The sequence below is a fragment of the Dufourea novaeangliae genome, unplaced genomic scaffold (assembly GCF_001272555.1).
Source record: "Dufourea novaeangliae isolate 0120121106 unplaced genomic scaffold, ASM127255v1 scaffold139, whole genome shotgun sequence".
NCBI classification, from domain to species: domain Eukaryota; kingdom Metazoa; phylum Arthropoda; class Insecta; order Hymenoptera; family Halictidae; genus Dufourea; species Dufourea novaeangliae.
In genome coordinates, this window is record NW_015374013.1 from 216,936 (window position 1) to 235,035 (window position 18,100).

General features: G+C 41.8%; 1 protein-coding gene across 1 annotated transcript in view; it reads right to left on the bottom strand.

Annotated features, from left to right (window-relative positions):
- LOC107188686 (protein phosphatase PP2A 55 kDa regulatory subunit) overlaps window positions 1–18,100 on the bottom strand; it is a 29,270-nt gene that overhangs the window by 10,320 nt on the left and 850 nt on the right. The window lies entirely within an intron of this gene.

Sequence of the window (18,100 nt, forward strand, 5' to 3'; positions counted from 1 at the left end):
TTTTTCATTGCGTATTATTCGAATAAAATTCTGCCCAACTCTGCACCAAATATTTTTGCTTTTGTTTGATCTCTTGGTGCTACGTTCCGGGTATGATCTCGAACGATTTTACTCGAGTGCTACGTGGACACACGGCGCAACGGTAATAACAAAACACGGGTAATCCGTAATCGTCGCGTGTATGATCAGACACATACCCAGGGACAGATATTGTTCGTATAAACTGCACACGTTGTAATCGGATTACGTTCTATGAAACGGTGTGTGTGTGTGTGTACATAAATGTGCTATTGGCGCGATCGAGTGTATCTGCGTATACGTATTTGCCATTCGCTCGAGTTTGTACGACCAATTTGTTCACGTGGTTCGCAGCATTTACCGTACGATAAAACGCGTGTACTCGTATGTATACGCATACATGTCGTTCGATAGGCGAGTGTGCACGCACAGAGGCTCGCGACGGTAATACCTTTGTTTTTCACCCAGCGAATTCTTCGTTAATGAGGCAACCAGTTGTACGACGCGTCTAAATAACTCGGAGGGACGTTGCTTTTCACAGCAGCGCAGCGGTTCGAAACAATTCGGTGGATTTCGAATGACAAAAAAAAAAGAAAAAGAAAAAAAACGTGTCACCAAAGTGAAGATTACGATTCGGCCACGAAATCGCTGCCCATTCACGTGCTGAAACGAACGGCGACGGAATTAATGTACCTTCAGGAATAGAGCAAGGTTAAATCTTTACCGCTAATCACTGGTGCCGGTTAATCTCGCAATTTAAACGGCGCTTGAGGTCACCGAGCGTAATCTCCCGGTGGATCAAATTCTCACGTTAAACGATCTTCCAGAAGCGAAATTCTCGAACGCGAAAAGAAGGGGGAACACGTATCTATTTATTGTCTTATATACGGTTCCATGATTGGGTCATTGGTGATCAACGATATTGTTAATACAGGTACCTCTCGATTATCGTCCCGAACTTGGGTCAGCGGCGGGACAGTAATCTCGTAGGGAGAAATGCTTCAGACCCTCGAAAATTCGATTTTTTTCCAAAACCTCGGCAACAATGTATGAAAATTTTATTTATTGATTAATAACAGTGTAAAGAATTAGTTAAAAAGTAACATAACGCCTGGACAATAATCGCGTAGAACAAGCCGGACGATAATCGAGAGGAGACTGTAGTATGAGTAAACAAGAAATGAATGTAATTCCAATGAAATGGAGATTTTACTGTGGCTGGCTAGAATATTCTGAAACCACTCATTTCTAGGGCGTGTTGGAGAGACAGTTCCGCGACTACGGACGAGGACAGGCGAGAAGGGTGGCTGCAGACCGAGGGTGTGGGTAGTTTGTTAAACCGACGAGCTGTACACGCCACGGCGGTCGCTGTGCAGGTCCCTGGCATCCGGCCAGCGAATTTTCCGACTACTTCTTAAGCTCGGAAAGTCCTTTTGCGTACGAAATACGCGCGGGCGTTCTCCTTCGAGTTCGACGTACCCGGTTAGGGGTGGCTGTGTCCTGCTAGACGACGGTAACGATCGAAACACGACACTTTCGGAGAAATTTCCACGTATCTAACCATTTATTCAACTTTTTTGATTCCAGTGCACTTGAATAAGGTGACAACGAGCCTTGCTGGTGTCTGGTGATTTTCGAGGCATAAATAATCGTGGGGATCATTGTACAAATGCAAAGATTAAAAGATATCCTTGTGCTGAGCTGTAAGACGCGTCTCTTCTTGATTAAAAATTCTCGTCGGAGACGAATGAGAACGATAATGGTAACGAGGCCATCGCGAGAGATAAAGGTCTGGGGGATGGCTGATTACAAAAGTTCTCTCCACTGCGATGTACAGGAAATTATCGATGAGTGCTCGAAGGCTTCTCGACACTGACAAGGGAAGACCCCGAATTGTTCGACTTCGATTATAATGGGGCTTTGTAAGATTGTTGTATACAGGTTTCTAATGATATATATGCGAAATATAAGATTGACTGGTGAACCAATGGTCCTGGGGATCGATTCCCGTTCACCGAAATATTTTTCTTGCCAGCATAACCTCGGTAACTTTGAATGTAAGATTCATAACATATTTTGAAGTTTCCTAACTTTAATTTTTCATATCTCTGGATGACGTTTGTACATTCAACGCCGAGGTACCTTCGAACACTCATCGATGATTTACTGTACCTCCGATTCGACGATCTAAAACGTTCTGAAATCTTCTTCTGCCAATTCTAAGGTACGTTAATGACACTTTTCACGGTGTTAGTTACGACTTCTCGCGTGTTCCGCCGTAATCGGGGCATAATAAGAGACACGCCGATAAAAGTACGACAAATCAGCACTTCTGCTCGTCGCTTTGATTCGCGACGAGCACAAAGGGCACTCGAGCAGCCCTGCACACGTTCGTTCGAGCGCGACAAAAAACGAATTACACTTTTTTTTTTTTTTTTTTTTTCCACCGATGAAAAACCCGTCTCGTCACGATCAATAATCGTGCACGCACACGGTTTCACCTTTCACTCGGCACTTTAACCCTGGATCACTAAGCTATCGTAAAAATTACGACCTCGAATTCGCGATTTTCAGAACTCGTGTTGCTCGTCAATGTTGTCAAAACGTGTCCAGATTTTACTAAATAATTGATGTCTAAACTTTTCACTATTTTACAATTCTTACAGTCCGTTATTTCCTTAATAAGCTTTCTCCCACGACTCAACCCTTGTTTTTTTTTTTTTTTCCAGAATGATATATATTTAATGTCCGTTAAGTGCAACGTTCTCCTACGGTCCGTACCTAGCTGCCCCGCGATTCTTCTCGAAGGAATCGACAAGAATTACCACACACAGACCCCAGGCATTATTATTCACGTCGTGAATGTCGTATACGACGGTCCCACCCGCGTGGCCTTGCAAAAGGGGCAGCCCTGAGCGAGAAACGAAGGTTACTCTGGAGACGCAATCTGTTCTCAAACGGATCCATCCAACGTGGCTCGCCAGCAATTTTCATTTATTAAACCGGGAACAGAGAAGGAGAGAAATACCGCATACATTACTCGTCGTGGTGTGCTGGATTCAACCACGGAATCAATTTTTCTATCCGCGAGGCGTGCAGGCTGCTCCCTTCGAGGTAGGGATGTTCGATTCCGTTTCGATTCTTTGGGTAACACATCTGAACACTAGGGGAAAAAGTGGCGTAAGAGAATGGCCTCCTACCACTTGGTAAATTGATTTCAGGTACTGAAATAAATGTTAAATCGGATGTTAATTTGACATATATTTCAGTAATTCCCAATACCAAGTAGTAGGAGTATGGTGGAAAGTCCCTTCCTCTATGTCACTTTTTCCTCTGGTGGAAACTGATATCTCGTTAACGAAGCTTCGGATAACATTTTTGCTAAGGAAAAACTTGTTCCAAATCGCATCACAAACGTCCTATTTCAGGGACTTGCAACTATTTTCGGACACCCTGTACAAATCACTACCCATTAATTTTAACACGTTACCTTCGTTAACTCTTTGTAGAATACTATTTTCCTCTGAATTTAAACGGAATCGACCATCCCTATTTTGAGGAAGCCAGTACACGATTTCCATAGGAAAAAGGAAAATCTCAACCTCGAGACAACGATTTCTTCTCGTACGAAGAAACGATTCCTCTAGCACACCACGCGGATGTTCACGCCAATATCGCGCAGTTTCATTTCCCGACTGAATATTAATAGGCGCAACGTGTATGAAATAATAACGAGGATGCCACCGGATGGGAGAGTTCCCTCAGGCAAACAGACGTAAAGGTTCTCCTCTGGAATAGTGGGTCAACGCTCAATGTTAAAGGGATGATAAAAGCCTACCAGTAGGCCATCCCGATGAATCCGTAGAACGACGAGGCGTCCGTTTTTGTAGGTTTTCACCAGGTTCCCCTCCTTCGTCGTTGTACGTGCAGTGTTTTTCCGGAAACAAACGACTGACCGAGCTTTCGACGCGAGAGAAATCGAAACCGACCTGTCGCGACCGTAAACTGTCTTCTACCGTTACACTTAAGGGGACTTTCCCATTCAAAATTGAAAAAAAAGACACTTTTTTTAATATTTCTTTATAAGAAAACTATTATATTTAGAAACATAATTCCTTTTGGACGCTATTATATTCACCACGACCACTGTAGAGGGCGTCTTCCGAAAAGCCACGTTTTAACTAAAACTAGACAAGAAATCTGTAAAATATTTTATTTTTTGTATTTTTTATCGTTTCATACATATTTTTCCGAAAAATTCGAAAAATCACTCTTTTTTGGGGGCAATTCACCCCTGTATAAAAAAAGGGGGGGGTAGTTTTATGAACTTTTAGAGGTTTATTGTCTAGTTTTAAGTCTCACGAATAGAATCCCGTTTGAATTTTTACTTAATTTTTTACAGGACGTCTGCAAAGTGTCGCACCGATTAAAACGTGGCTTTTTGGAAGACGCCCTCTACAGCGTTCGTGGTGAACTAAAAGTGCTAGAAAAAATTTCTTTATGTTCTTAATAACATATATAATAGCGTCCAAAAGGAATTATGTTTCTAAATATAATAGTTCTTTTTATAAAGAAATATTAAAAAAGTGTCTGTTCTTTTTCAATTTTGAATGGGAAAGTCCCCTTAAGCTGCCTTCACGCTGTGTATACTTGTAGTATTAAAAAATGCTATAATCGCATAAACATCCGCAGTCTAATGACAAATGACATTTAGTGATTTTTCACATTATCTCTAATCAGGATCGTCTCGCTAGCTTGATAGGAACAAATTCATACGGTCGTAATGGTACCAAAGATCCTGACCAAAGCAATCACGCCCGCGATTTCACGTAACCACGACTGCGTGAAAAGGTTCGCCGATTTCTGACGTTTCGCTTCTTTTGCAAGTGTCAGCAGTCTCCAAGGAAATAGATTGTACAATACACGAGGGATGAGGTTCAGCCCTGTCAGCGAAGTAAGAGGCTCGACCGCTCGGTGCCGGTTACTCTGCAAGCCTCGTTGGCCTACATAATTCGAGTGGTGTGGATCTTGTACCACTGTGCCTTAAGTGCCGTCTAACCAGTTTCTATAACCACGATATAAATACGGTCTTCCGTAAAATTTCGTTAACAAAATGCTGCTGTCGCCATTCTTGTCAGTGACGAGGGATCTTCGAACACTCATCGAGGACTCGCTGTATGGTATGGTTAAGCTTCTGATTCTTTACGAACAACAAGTTTTATGGAAACGACAACGAACCACTCGTAGGTATTGACGTTCGCGGCGAGGTTAAGCATGCATGAGAACTAGGCGATCTTGGCGTGAAGTGTCGTTCGCCTCGATTAAAAGCTTGTCAACCCCGCCTACGAGAGCGCGCGCAAACTTCTTGAAGCGCACAGAGCCCATAGAATCTCAGGGTACCATCGAGACAATTGCACGCGTCGTACCGCAACTTGGAGAACACTGGTTCTCGCCTAGGGGATTAATTCCATGATTCGATGAAGCTCCTTTAGCGGCAAGCTTCTGACACTGCTGATTATTCCACGTGATCGAACGGCTCCCTTCAGCTGCGTCGACATTATATAGCAAAACAGTGTTATATAGCAAAACAGTGTTGTATAACAAAGTGTTGTATAACCTTAGTATACAACATGTTTTTATAACTTCTTACAAGACTATACCTTTCAGAAAAGTTTGTAACAAGTTTGTATAACATTTCGCGTTTCATTATTGATAATGGCGTCACACTAGATGGATAATATATAACTTGCTATATAACACGAAAAATGTTATGTAACATCACGTTATATAACATTTTTCATTCTGTTTTTCTAACAAGTTTTATAACTTTGCTATATAACTTGTTATGTTATATATTGTAGACGCAGGTTTAACGATCCGGACAATTTAACAGTCAGTTTCACAATTTTCACGCGTCTGCAAAACGGCTCCGATTGTGTTCACACGGGACGACGATTCTCGTAAGAGCACCGACGAAACAAGAACCCGGCAATTAACCTACTTTGATCTGTACGTCAACTAATTCGTACGAGGGCAATTTTCAAGGGACGCGATAATTTGTCGTAGTGAAGAGGCCCGAAATCTATTCTCGATTTTCGGGAGTACGAAATTAAATGCCAGTCATTTTTCACACGAACATCTTTAGAGTATCCGTCCTTCCAGGCCGAATGGTAATTACAGTGGAACTGCCTTTCAGTAAAATTACATCCAGAGAATAATTGTGGTACCTGATTCTCAGACGATTCTGCCCCAACCAGGGGCATTGACGGCGTGTCCTTTGAACCACGACGACGAAAATCGAACAAGTATACGTGCGTGTCCGTTGTATCTACGCGAGACAATCTTCGGTGTTGTCAACGAACTAATTGTAAGGGAATTAGCCGGCTGCCAATTACAGCCGCAAGCTGCTGACCCAGATAACACGAGTGGTGTACGCAGGTACACGGCACGTATCGCGCGATGTGCATTAAAGTGGGGCCGGAATAAAAAGAAGAAAACGTCCCTGGCGTTTGTATGCTAAACCGAAACGGGGGTGGGGGTCGTGTAATCCCGAAAAAAAAAAAAAATAAGCCGGCAGAGAAGTCGGCTCGTAGCCTGATAATACCACTTATGTATATCGTCTGCAACGGTGCAAGAAGAACACACAGAGTATACAAGGTTCTCCCTCGAGAAGTCTTCGAGGGATACATTAAATCGGTGAAGCGTTTCTTCTGCGGTGCACCACGGTCGTTAACAACCCCCGAAAAGATCATAAAAATTCTCGTTGATGCTATACGTTCCGACATAAAAATACTGAAATCCAAACGCGATGCTCCAAGCTCGACGAAGCTACGAACACACTTTCAATTGTCCCCTGGTATTCTGCCCGAAGTATCAACGGATGACATTGTTTCGGCGAAGAACAATGAGACGTGCTCCGGTACCGTGCACACAGATGGTCGAGAAAAATCGAGGGAAATTATGAGAACGGGGTAGTTTTTACGGAAACTAGGCAATCGTGGAGGATAGTACATGGTACAGAGTCTTCGTGATTATTGTCCGGAACTTGGATCCAGGACAATAATCGTGTAAAAGAAGCCAGACGATAATCGAGAGGAGTCTGTATAACGCATACACTAATGGCCAAAAGTATGGGTTCAGGTCTGATAATTAAAGAAAGAGAAAAATATTATTCTAGACAGAGCGTGGGCAACAAAAATATTCACGGTTGTTGAGCAATCTGAATACTCTTAATCTGACAGATTAGATTAACGCAAAATTTGTTCATTAAATTTAATCGTTACCAAATAAGATTCAACGTAAATACGACAATTTTAACATGTTATAATGTTATAAGTAGATCGCGGATTTTATGCATTTATAGCCTATACGGTTCTCTGAAATAAAATAAAAAATACAAAACTTTCATCGGATCCAACGAGTTTTCTATTTTATTCTGAACTCAATAAGATACTTACGAGGGAAAATAAATTTCTACGATTGCTCCTGTCTTCATAAATTACTTTAGAAACTTTTATTTCGCATAAAAATCCGCAGTCTAGTTATAAGTATTTATTAAAATATATATGCATTATGCTTTCGACGATTTCATAGAATTTCTTGTCCAGAACCTTAAGAAATATTTACCGACCTATTTCGTATAAATCAATAAAATGCATATTATATCTTCAAAAGCTTCAATGTAATTAAAAAAGATAATTTTCTTTTTTCCGTATCAAATGATTCACCACAAGTCAAAAACGTTCGATCAAGACCGATATTCAAAGACACCGTAATACGGGGCATCGAAACGTGGACAGGCTCCGAAACTAGAACCACCGAAATGCATCCGCAACTACTGAAAGGGCTCCGTAATACAGAGAAAATCAATCTGTATTTATTCAATTAAATACATTACAACGATTAAATTTATTTAAAAAAAACTTCCCTCATTAAAAGGAATTGTTCAGTAACAGATATTGATTTTCCAGAATACGAAATTCACGTAGCAGTATTTTTAAATCATTACACGATTTCGTAAACTGGCTTACAAAGCCTTCGTAATTGGGACACATACTCTATCCCGTAACATTTTAAGCCATGCAATCATTGTCGTCCTGGAATTCAACGACATTCGCGAACTTTTCACGGATTTTCCGACTACTGACGGATGAAGGTGTGTCTGTCCTTCTGCCTACCACGTCGCCGGCAACTCGCCTCCGACATCGAGATAGCAGCTCGGACCGAGAGAAAGAGAAAGAGAAGGCGAAGCTTTCGGATCAATAGGTCGTGGCTTTATTGACTCGCGAAAAACCGCGTGCCAAAGAAACGCAGGGAACGTCGGGGACGACTCACGTTTAAACGTGAGTCGTGCACGCGAATGACGGTTGCACTTTCGAACGAGGACCACCTTTCGCGTCCCATTCGTTTAATCCCGACGTAAACGAAGTGGCTACCGCGTGGGAGGAGGGGGAGGCTGCTGAAGAGTCGAACTCAAGAAAATTCACCGACCAACCCGTTCGTTTCGTTGAAACCCTTTTGTTCCGCGGCGAGTTTTTAAAAGTTACAAAAGTTGCGCGTATTTTAATACTGGGATCGGTGCGGTTCCATTAGCGAGAGCATTCTTTCCTGGCGTCGCTTTGATAAATCCCACACTTTGTAGCGCATGTATACAGGGTGTTAATTTTAACTCGAGCACAGGAATTATTTCCGCTAATATTTAACACCAGAACTACCAAGCAAGTCGAAATGATTTCTCAGTACAATCTTATAACGACGATTACGACAATATATTATTCTCAGATCTTTTGCAACCTTTTATTACGATATGAAAGTGAAGAAATTGGCCAAAAAAAAAAGACCATGTACATCCTATTTAGTCATTTTTTCTTACTTTCAATAGCACCGGAAATAATTTAGGTGCTCGAATTAAAATTAACACCCTGTATATACCTAGTACGCAGCTCGATTTAACTTTCACAAGGTTCAGCCCGCCGTTCGTTCCGTCCGTTCGCAGGGACAGAGAGAGAGAGAGAGAGAGAATTTCGTCTCGACGAGGAAACAATAGCTTTCCCATAGGCGTCCGCCATTCGTCGAGGAAAGATACGAGTGGTAACAATGGACGACGCGTTATATGGATGGAGGATATTCCACTTTTTTTCCCTTTCTCTCACGCCTCGTCTCAGCCTGGACAATAAATTTCCCGATTTGTTATTTAACCTTTCCATGGAATCGTGATATATTCCTGCAAAATCGACGTGATTACTAAGGGATGTTCCGATTTCGATTCGATTCTTTTGGATAACACGTCGCTGCCATGTACAGACTCCTCTCGATTATTGTCCCGAAGTTGGGTCGATGCCGGGACAATAATTTTATAGAGAGAAATGTTTCAGACCCTCGTAAATTCGTTTTTTTATTTACGTAAGTATGCTCTTGACAGGTTCCACGCCCTCCCTATCTAGTGGTGAGGATAACGCCTGGACAATAATCGTGTAGAACAAGCCAGACGATAATCGAGAGGAATCTGTATAACGCATACACTAACGGCCAAAAGTGTGGTTTCAGGTCTGATAATGTAATTAAAGAAAGAAGAAAATATTATTCTACACATAGTTAACACTCGTGTGGATAACTAAAATATTCACGGTTATTGAGCAATCTGAATACTCTTAATATGACAGATTAGATTAACACAAAACTTTTTAATTAAATTTAATCGTGACCAAATAAGATTCAACGTAAAAACGACAATTTTAACATGTTATGAAATTATAAGTAGACTGCGGATTTTATACATTTATAGCCTATAGGGTTCCGTAAAATACGATAAAAAATTAACTGTTGTTGATAAGGCGACGAACGTCAATGATTCGGTAATTGCACCCGAAAATATTCAATGGGGGGGGGGGGAGGAGGGGCACTGACATAAACGCATCGAGTCCTCTGGAGAAAAGAGAAGATGTCACGAAAGACAAGCTAGCACACCTTTGATAGATTTGCCAAAGTGGTGGACAGCTGATAGTCAATCGGCACCTCAGAAGATGCATACAGGTTGTACGTCGCGTGTGTGGCACTCGAGTATCGGCGGCGTAATAGAGCAATTGCGCCATTCACGTCGCGTCTCTTGGCGCGATCGTTGAAAGCCCGCAGTTCCGCGACGTTTATCGAAGATGAACTGGGAACGGGACAAATTGTCGGAAGACGGCGACGGAACCATACGTATCGTGTGTCTGTAGACGAATCAACGTTCGTCCCTAATTACAATCGCTTCACAGATGTATCCTCTTCAGCAATTGCGTCGCGCGACACAGAACGTCCACTGGTCCATCCATTCCCATCGATCTTGTCTCTCGGTTCGGCTTCGGGCAAAAAACGAATTTACGAGGGTCTGAAGCATTTCTCCCTATAATTGTACCGGCGCGAACCCGAGTTCGGGACAATAATCGAGACGTTTCTGTATTATCAATATCGTTGGTCACCAATGACCCAATCATGGGACCGTATATAAGACAATAAACAAATACGTGTTCCCCCTTCTTTTTTCGTTCGAGAAAATCTTCGTGTACACGACAACGCCCCTGGAAGATCGTTTAACGTGAGAATTTGATCCACCTGAATTGAACTAGTTAATGATACTAGTTCATTAACTACAATAAATTATAATATTATTATTATTAACACTAAACATACCATAACGGGTCAAATGACCCATTTTGAACTTTTGCATTGAAAATGCACGTATAATTTTATTGCGTTTGCACATTTGACTTCATGACTTTTTCTAAGTAATTAATGTACAGTTATAAAAAGTTTTTTTTTTTGTTTTGTTTTGTTTATTCTGAGTAATCCTTGTTGTATACCGATATCTACCACAACGGGTCATTTGACCCGGAGAGAATTTTTTTGTTTTATGAGATTATCTAGTCATATTTGTAGTCAGTAAGTTGCACATTCTTCCAAAGACTGTTGCGTAAAGTAGTTCAACGAAAATAGCTCAGAATAATTTCAAGAAAATATCAAATTTTAGATTGAAAATAGCTTTTTAGTGTAAGAAAAAGTGGCAAAAATTGAAAGTCTTGGTAAGTACCTAGCTTATATTTTATTTTGATAGCTATAGTAATACAGATCATTTTTTACCCAGAAAAAATGTCGAAGCAAACAAGACAGTACAAGTTGTGTGATTTTCATCGAAAATTTTTACAACAGATAATTGTACTCTTACAATCTATAAAAGTAAGCCAACAAAAAAAGTACTTTTACTTAGTTCTAAACATAAATTCGTTAAAGTAGAAAACAATGATAAACGTTTACCTGAAACTGTTTAAACAACTGTGTTTAAACAATCTGAACTGTTAACGTAAACCTGAACTGTAGACATGACCGATCAAATGGCGAGGAAATTTACTACAAAATCTAAGTCTTGCAGATGGCCTCTCCAAGTTTTTTTCAATATCCTTGATTTAGCTGGCATAAATGCCTGGATTTTGTACAAGCAAACGACAGGAGAAAATATCTCGAGACAAGATTTTTTACTCAAGCTAGCAGAAGAACTTGGCGCCGATTTTCGAGAAGCCCGTGAACACCAAAACAATAAACAAATACGAAAGGATCGTTGCCTAAGTCTACTACAGATGCTTATAAACGTATGAGATGTCAAATAGGATACTGTAAAGAAAATAAAACCAACAAAATTTGCTCTAAATGTAAAAAATATGTTTGCGGAAAATGTACAATGGAAACACTTATATGTAAAAAATGCGTTGAACTATGAATTAAAAATTTTTATTTTTTGCTTTTGTAATAGAAATGCTCAACATACTATTTTGTTTAATTATAATAAATTTAATTTATATTTTTATTTCCTTCCTAACATCCATATTTCATACATTCAAGCATGAAACATAAAGTCGGGTCATTTGACCCGCTATGGTAGAAATAGGTATATATTAAGTCTTGGTATGATTAGTGTTAATATACGCAACTTTATTTGGTTAATAAAACAATTTTCTCGGTGAAAATAATTGTTACAGATTAATTTAACGTAGGAATATAACAATTATAAAAGCTGTCTATCTCACCAGTAGTAGTTAGGCAGAGATGCACCAGAGCCCAAAAATTTATTTTCTTTATTCTGCAGCTATTTATAAAGATACTGTGTTCCACTAATTACACGCGATAGGTAGATCATCCACTACACACACCATTGAGTACAAGGAGGGGTGAAGGAACGACTAAAAATATGTTATGGAACACTGATTTTACGTGTATCTACTTCTCCCAGGGTGAAACTGCGTTTACTCACGAGGGTAAATCCATGAGTGAGCACTTACGCCGAAACCATGGAGCGGTGACTTAATCAGTGGGTCAAGGAGAACGTCGGCTACATTCGGAATTCAATTCGCGTCCGAGCCCACGTACGTACACGAGTATTTGCCCGTACACGGACGAACAGTAGAAGTCGCCGTGAAAATATATAATTTCACGATGCCCCCCGCCGCCAGAGAGTAAACAGCACAAGATCACTTATCAACTTACAATTATCGATCTAGAGGACGGGACAGCGAAGCATAATTAACAATTAAACGAACTTACCTGTAAGTGAAGTTCGATCGTAATTATACCAGCTGTCTCGTCCGAATAGAGTGGACTCTAACTATATTGCCGCGCGAGGTACTTCCCCTTCGTACGTACACCCACGAGCAAACTCGGCTTCCAGTAGGGGAAAAAGTGACGTAGGGGCCTCCCTCCCACCGTTAAAAAAAAAAAGGCCACCACAATTTGGTAAAATACAATAATTGTTTCACCGCCGACTGTGCGTTCCCTAACCCAGTTGGTAAAACGGAAAATGAGCCGGGAACGGAAATAACGGGCCACCGATAATATTTTCATTCCGCAAGAGTAGCTCGTAAGACGCGTCGCGCGTGCTCCCGCATAAATTTCGACGACGTTCCTCCCCCCCCTCCGCCCCGCCTGCCGGCGTGGCACTTTCCAAATACCTGCGTCCACGTTCAGGGGATTATTAATGAACCGTGATTAAACAAAGTAACAATGTAGAATCCACAAAAGAATGGTATCAAGCACACGGCTTTGAATTTGGCGCGCACTAAAGACACTACAATTGAGAAAATTGTTCTATTAACCAGAAAAAAAAAAAGTAGATTCAACCAGGCAGTTCTGATTGGTTCGCCAAATCTTTGCCTAATTTTTGTTACTGTTTTATACGCTTTCGAAAAATCTGAAAAAATTCGAATATACTAGACCGAAGCCTCTATTACATTATACAATCGTTCGTTCCATCAAACGTTTCAAAATTTTTTCAATAAAAATAACAATTCGATGGAAAATCCTGGAACAATGTAATTTCACTTGGATCGTCGATGACCCAAATTGCCCACGAAGGGTTAACTGAAAATCTGTGTCGAACGAGGCGTTCGTAGAACGGAAAATCGTGGTTTCGAGATAGGCTTATTACGAAACAGTAACGCGTAACATTATCAGGAACGAGGACTCGTCCCGCCCGTATTTACCGCTGGGAAAGGCGCGTTTATTTGCACCCTCGTTGCGCAACGGACCAACGGGCGGGGCGTGTACGCGTGCAATGAAAATACGGTGGTGGGGGGGGGGGGGGGGGGTTTGGGAATTGAAAACACGTGGCCTTAAACGTTAAGGTAAACGACGCGTTGATGCGATGTTGAAATTCGATCCTCATACGCTAGTAATGAGCGATTCAGTATGGACATTTCGAACATCGATACTTTTCAATTCAAAGATCGATATTTTATAGCGATATTTAACACGACAGGGTGTAAAAAAAATGTTGGAGAACTCCAAATTGCAACCCTGTTGCGAATCAAGCGCGACAGAAAAATGAAGACCAGTTCAGATCTTCGGTTTTCCCCCATTTCTTTGTCAATTGACGAATGCTCTGGATCGGTGGCGGGAATGCGAGCCCCAAAGTGCACGTGATTCAGGAAAGGGAGGATGGAATATATGAACGCAGAGCAGTGGGCCTTTCACCTTGAAACAACACCGACGGAAATAAACGGATGTTCTCTATTTTCGAGCAGCCTCTCCTGAACGGTCCTCGAGTATGCTCTACTCTAATGCATGTCTCTCGGTTGACGCGTGGGCACGCGGACACGTACGACCACCGACTTCGCGTATCCTGCAGCAGTGAACAATAACAATACTGCTAATTGATAACTGCTCTCGCTTTCTTTCCTTCTCTTTTCCTTACCGTATAATTTTGTAATTTTATTTCCCGTCCTGTACATGTATACCAAATGGATTATTGCCCATTAATTACATAAATAAATTAATTAATTAATAAATGATGAATGAATGAATAAACACTTTATTGAAATTAAATTGCATAAAATTTGAATTGTTAATCGTATAATACAGGTTTGATCGACAGTATTGACAGGTTCTACAGTCTTCCCCCCTCCCCCTAGTGGTGGGGATAACGCCTGGACAATAATCGTGTAGATCAAGCCAGACCTTCCTTTTGAGAAATGTTAAAAAACTGTGTGTGTATATAGATATAAAAGTAAACACTGTATATCAAATTCTTAATTAAATACTATTAAATTAATAAGGGCAACGACACTGTTTTTACAGTCGGACAGTCGAAAACCCAGGAACAGTTTCATTCAGGTAATACGTATCAACTCGATGGAATTTTCGTGAACAATAAATCGCAGATAGCTGCGAATAATCGGCGAGAAAACCGGCTGGGCCGTGCGTTCGTTAACGAGAAACGTGGAAAAGAGGGAAACGAGATGGATTACGTGGGATAGATCCTGTGTAACGCGATACTTTATCGTCGGGGCGAAGGGTGAACCGACATCGGCGTCGATTCCGATCGAATTCCATTAACATTGTAATCCGTTAATGGCGTCTGGGAACCTAGTATAAACTTATAGAAGTTCAAAGACGCGGGGGTAAGTTCGATTCCCATTCGTGCGTAAACTTTACGCGATTTAGCTGTCTCCACAAAGCGAGAACCCCCGAGTAAGAAATCTCTTCGTTCGAAGGAACGTAGTTTTGACTGTTCTCGAAGACTCAACGCGCGGGAAAATCTCAAATAAAACGGTGGAATATTGGACGTACTCTTAAGGAAAATATTATTTCAAATCACCTCATAAGTCTCCCATTTCCGGGTCCTCCAACATTTTTGTTACACCTTGTATAACAATTGTAAACAATTATCTTTCTAGAAGACGTTAATCGACATACACACGCGTACAACGCGATCATTTGAGAAAACGAACGCACGACACGAAGTGGAGGCTGGTATCACGCCCGTACAAAATTTCAATAATTCCTAATACCAAGTGGTAGAAAGTCCTTTCCCTAACCTAGTGGAAGCAGAGTTTGTTCATGGGTGTACATACTGTATGGAAACCCACGCAATACCAAACGCGTGGAACTCCGACCACGCGGGAGCGGGTGGCTGATTGCCGGAGGAGCGTTTACCAGTCTAAACTGTCCGGGGCAAGAGACACGCCTAAGCAAATAGTTCGGGATGGTGGCAAGAAGCCAGGGATTCCATAACGCGCGCGCCGATGCGATATCGCTGATCGAAAAATAGGATCGTACGTCGATACGATTCGTCACTGCCTCGTATAACTCATAAAACTGACCGCCAAAAATATGGGACCAGGTCCGACGATTAAAGAAAAATGAGAATATTATTCTAGAAAGAGTTAACCAGGAGAAAAAAGTGGCACAGGGAAAGGGCCTTCTACCATTTGAATTCAGATGTTTCTGAAATTTATGCCAAACTAACATTCGATTTAAATTGTAAAAGACTTTTCTTCTACGCTGCTTTTTCCCCTAGTGGAAGCCGCGTTTGCTCGTCAGTGTACATACATATACCACCAACGCATCCGGTTCAACGACAGTATATTTTTCCTCCGTTGTCGCGAAACGCTTCGAGAGAACGAATGAGCGAACAAGCCCGTAACTGGAGTAAATGATTCGTAGTGGTACGATGACGGGGAGAGGATCGCAACTTAACCGGTATAATCCACCGATAACTGCAACCAATTAACTTGCAAGATTCGCGTCAAGATTCATTGCCAGTTACAGCAGAGATCGTCGATAATGCAATTCGTTCCTACGTCGGATTCTCTGTTTGTTTGTTTCCCAAACCGTGCAGAAACGTTCGACGCAGTCGTGGGACAGGTGGGGAAGAGTAAACACAAAAGCCCGTGCACACAACGAATACCAGTGGCGGGGAGGAGGGGGGGGAGGGAGGAGGTACACACGGCCCCGCCGGTGGCCGACTCCGCGATGTCGATCGCGTTAAACAATGTGTGTAATCGATGATGCACGTTCGTCGGGACACGCGTGATCGCTTCCCGTGTACACTCGCGAACGGTTCGTCGAACGATTTAACGGTTCATTTGTGCGGGGCGCTTCAGGAGAGGGGAGGTGAACGAATCCTCTTTTTACCGTCGAGTCGATACGAATTACGCGCCCCCCCCCCCACGTGGCTCCATTCGAACGAATAATAAGTTCCGTTTTTTTTTTATCCGGCGTACGGATCTCGACCGGTTGTCACGCCCAGAAAAGAAAACACAAGTAAACAATAGGTACGGATGAGTGACACAAAGAAAAATAATTTTCGTACGACGTTCGAACGGAGATCCGTCAGGTGCGTCGGACGCGTCTTACGACGCGTCTTATAGGTATACGTGGACATATACAGGGTGTCTCGGTTAACTTGATCACCTCGAATTATGACTGAAGGATATACTTTATAGAAATTTTTAGCCGTGGGATTTAAATGGCATTAAGGAGCACATCTTTAAGGCAGGTGTTTTTTTGTGGGTGGAGGCATTTCAGAGATTTGAAGGTCACCTTGATATTTTTTAACGGAATTACCTTTAGGTGACCTTGAAATCTCTGAAATGCCTCCACCCACAAGAAAAGCACGAACCTTGTAAGATGTATCCCTTCATGCCATTTAAGTTCCTCGCCTCAAAATTTTCATTAAGTATACCCTTAAGTCATTATTCGAGGTAATCGAGTCAGCTGAAACACCCTGTATATACATAGTATACACCGTAGACATCAGAGTGAACATAAAAATTTTGACCGATTGAAAAGCGTTCGTTTCCTCCGACCTGTGCGTAAAATTATATATACGTATCGATCGCGTGCATTTCGGAACGGCTCCACTTTTTTCGTTGTACCCTGGGTCGCATCTGTTTTGTTTTCCTCACGCGGAGTCCCAACACTGATCCTGCCCGAACATCCCCTATACACGTTACGTCGCATTAACCCGCCGAGAAAGATAATACTGGTCAGTAAGTCTACATTTTTTTACCAGCGGGTAACCTACAACTTTGAATGTTTGTATTTGCAAGGTTCCAGTTTAGATGGTTTTAAACGACTCTGCGACATAGTTGAGCAAAATTTTATTCGAAGAATTCAATTATTTCAATAATTCCAGCCTAAGACACTGTGCACCCCATATTTGTGTCATTTGTTTTGCCCCAATATACTCGAAATACGAGCGTTTTACGAACAAATCTAGTCCGTCGTGTATTACTACACGATGGGACAGATGAAACGTACCAATGCAAATTTCGAGACGAAATTTTCCGCCCCAAGGACCCTGTATTCGATCAGTGTCACTGCAAACGAGACTGTCTACCCAAAAGTTTGTGGTCCTGTGAAAACCCGTCGAGTCGTAGAACAAGATCGTTCGTGCGACAGATAAGAAACCAGGAAACGCGTTTAATATGTTCCGCAAATTATGCATGCACCGGTCTTGACGTAACACAACAGATGTTATTCGAAGAAGTCGCGTGTTATCGATGACACAGCGTCCTTATCGGTCCTATTGTCAATGAACCGAACACGACTTAACGAACAGAACATCCACGAGGGGATAGATATAGCGTGAAAGTGGTTCTAAAGGACGACTTTCACGTCGCGGAAAAAGAAAAATAAAACAGTTACGCGGCGAAAATGACCACACGTCGTCGGTTTACGCGAGGGTTTAAATTTTAAAGTCAACTCTATTTTGTATAATACATGTCCTATTACTCACGAGTCGCTCCTAAATCGTTACCCCCCCCCCCCCCCC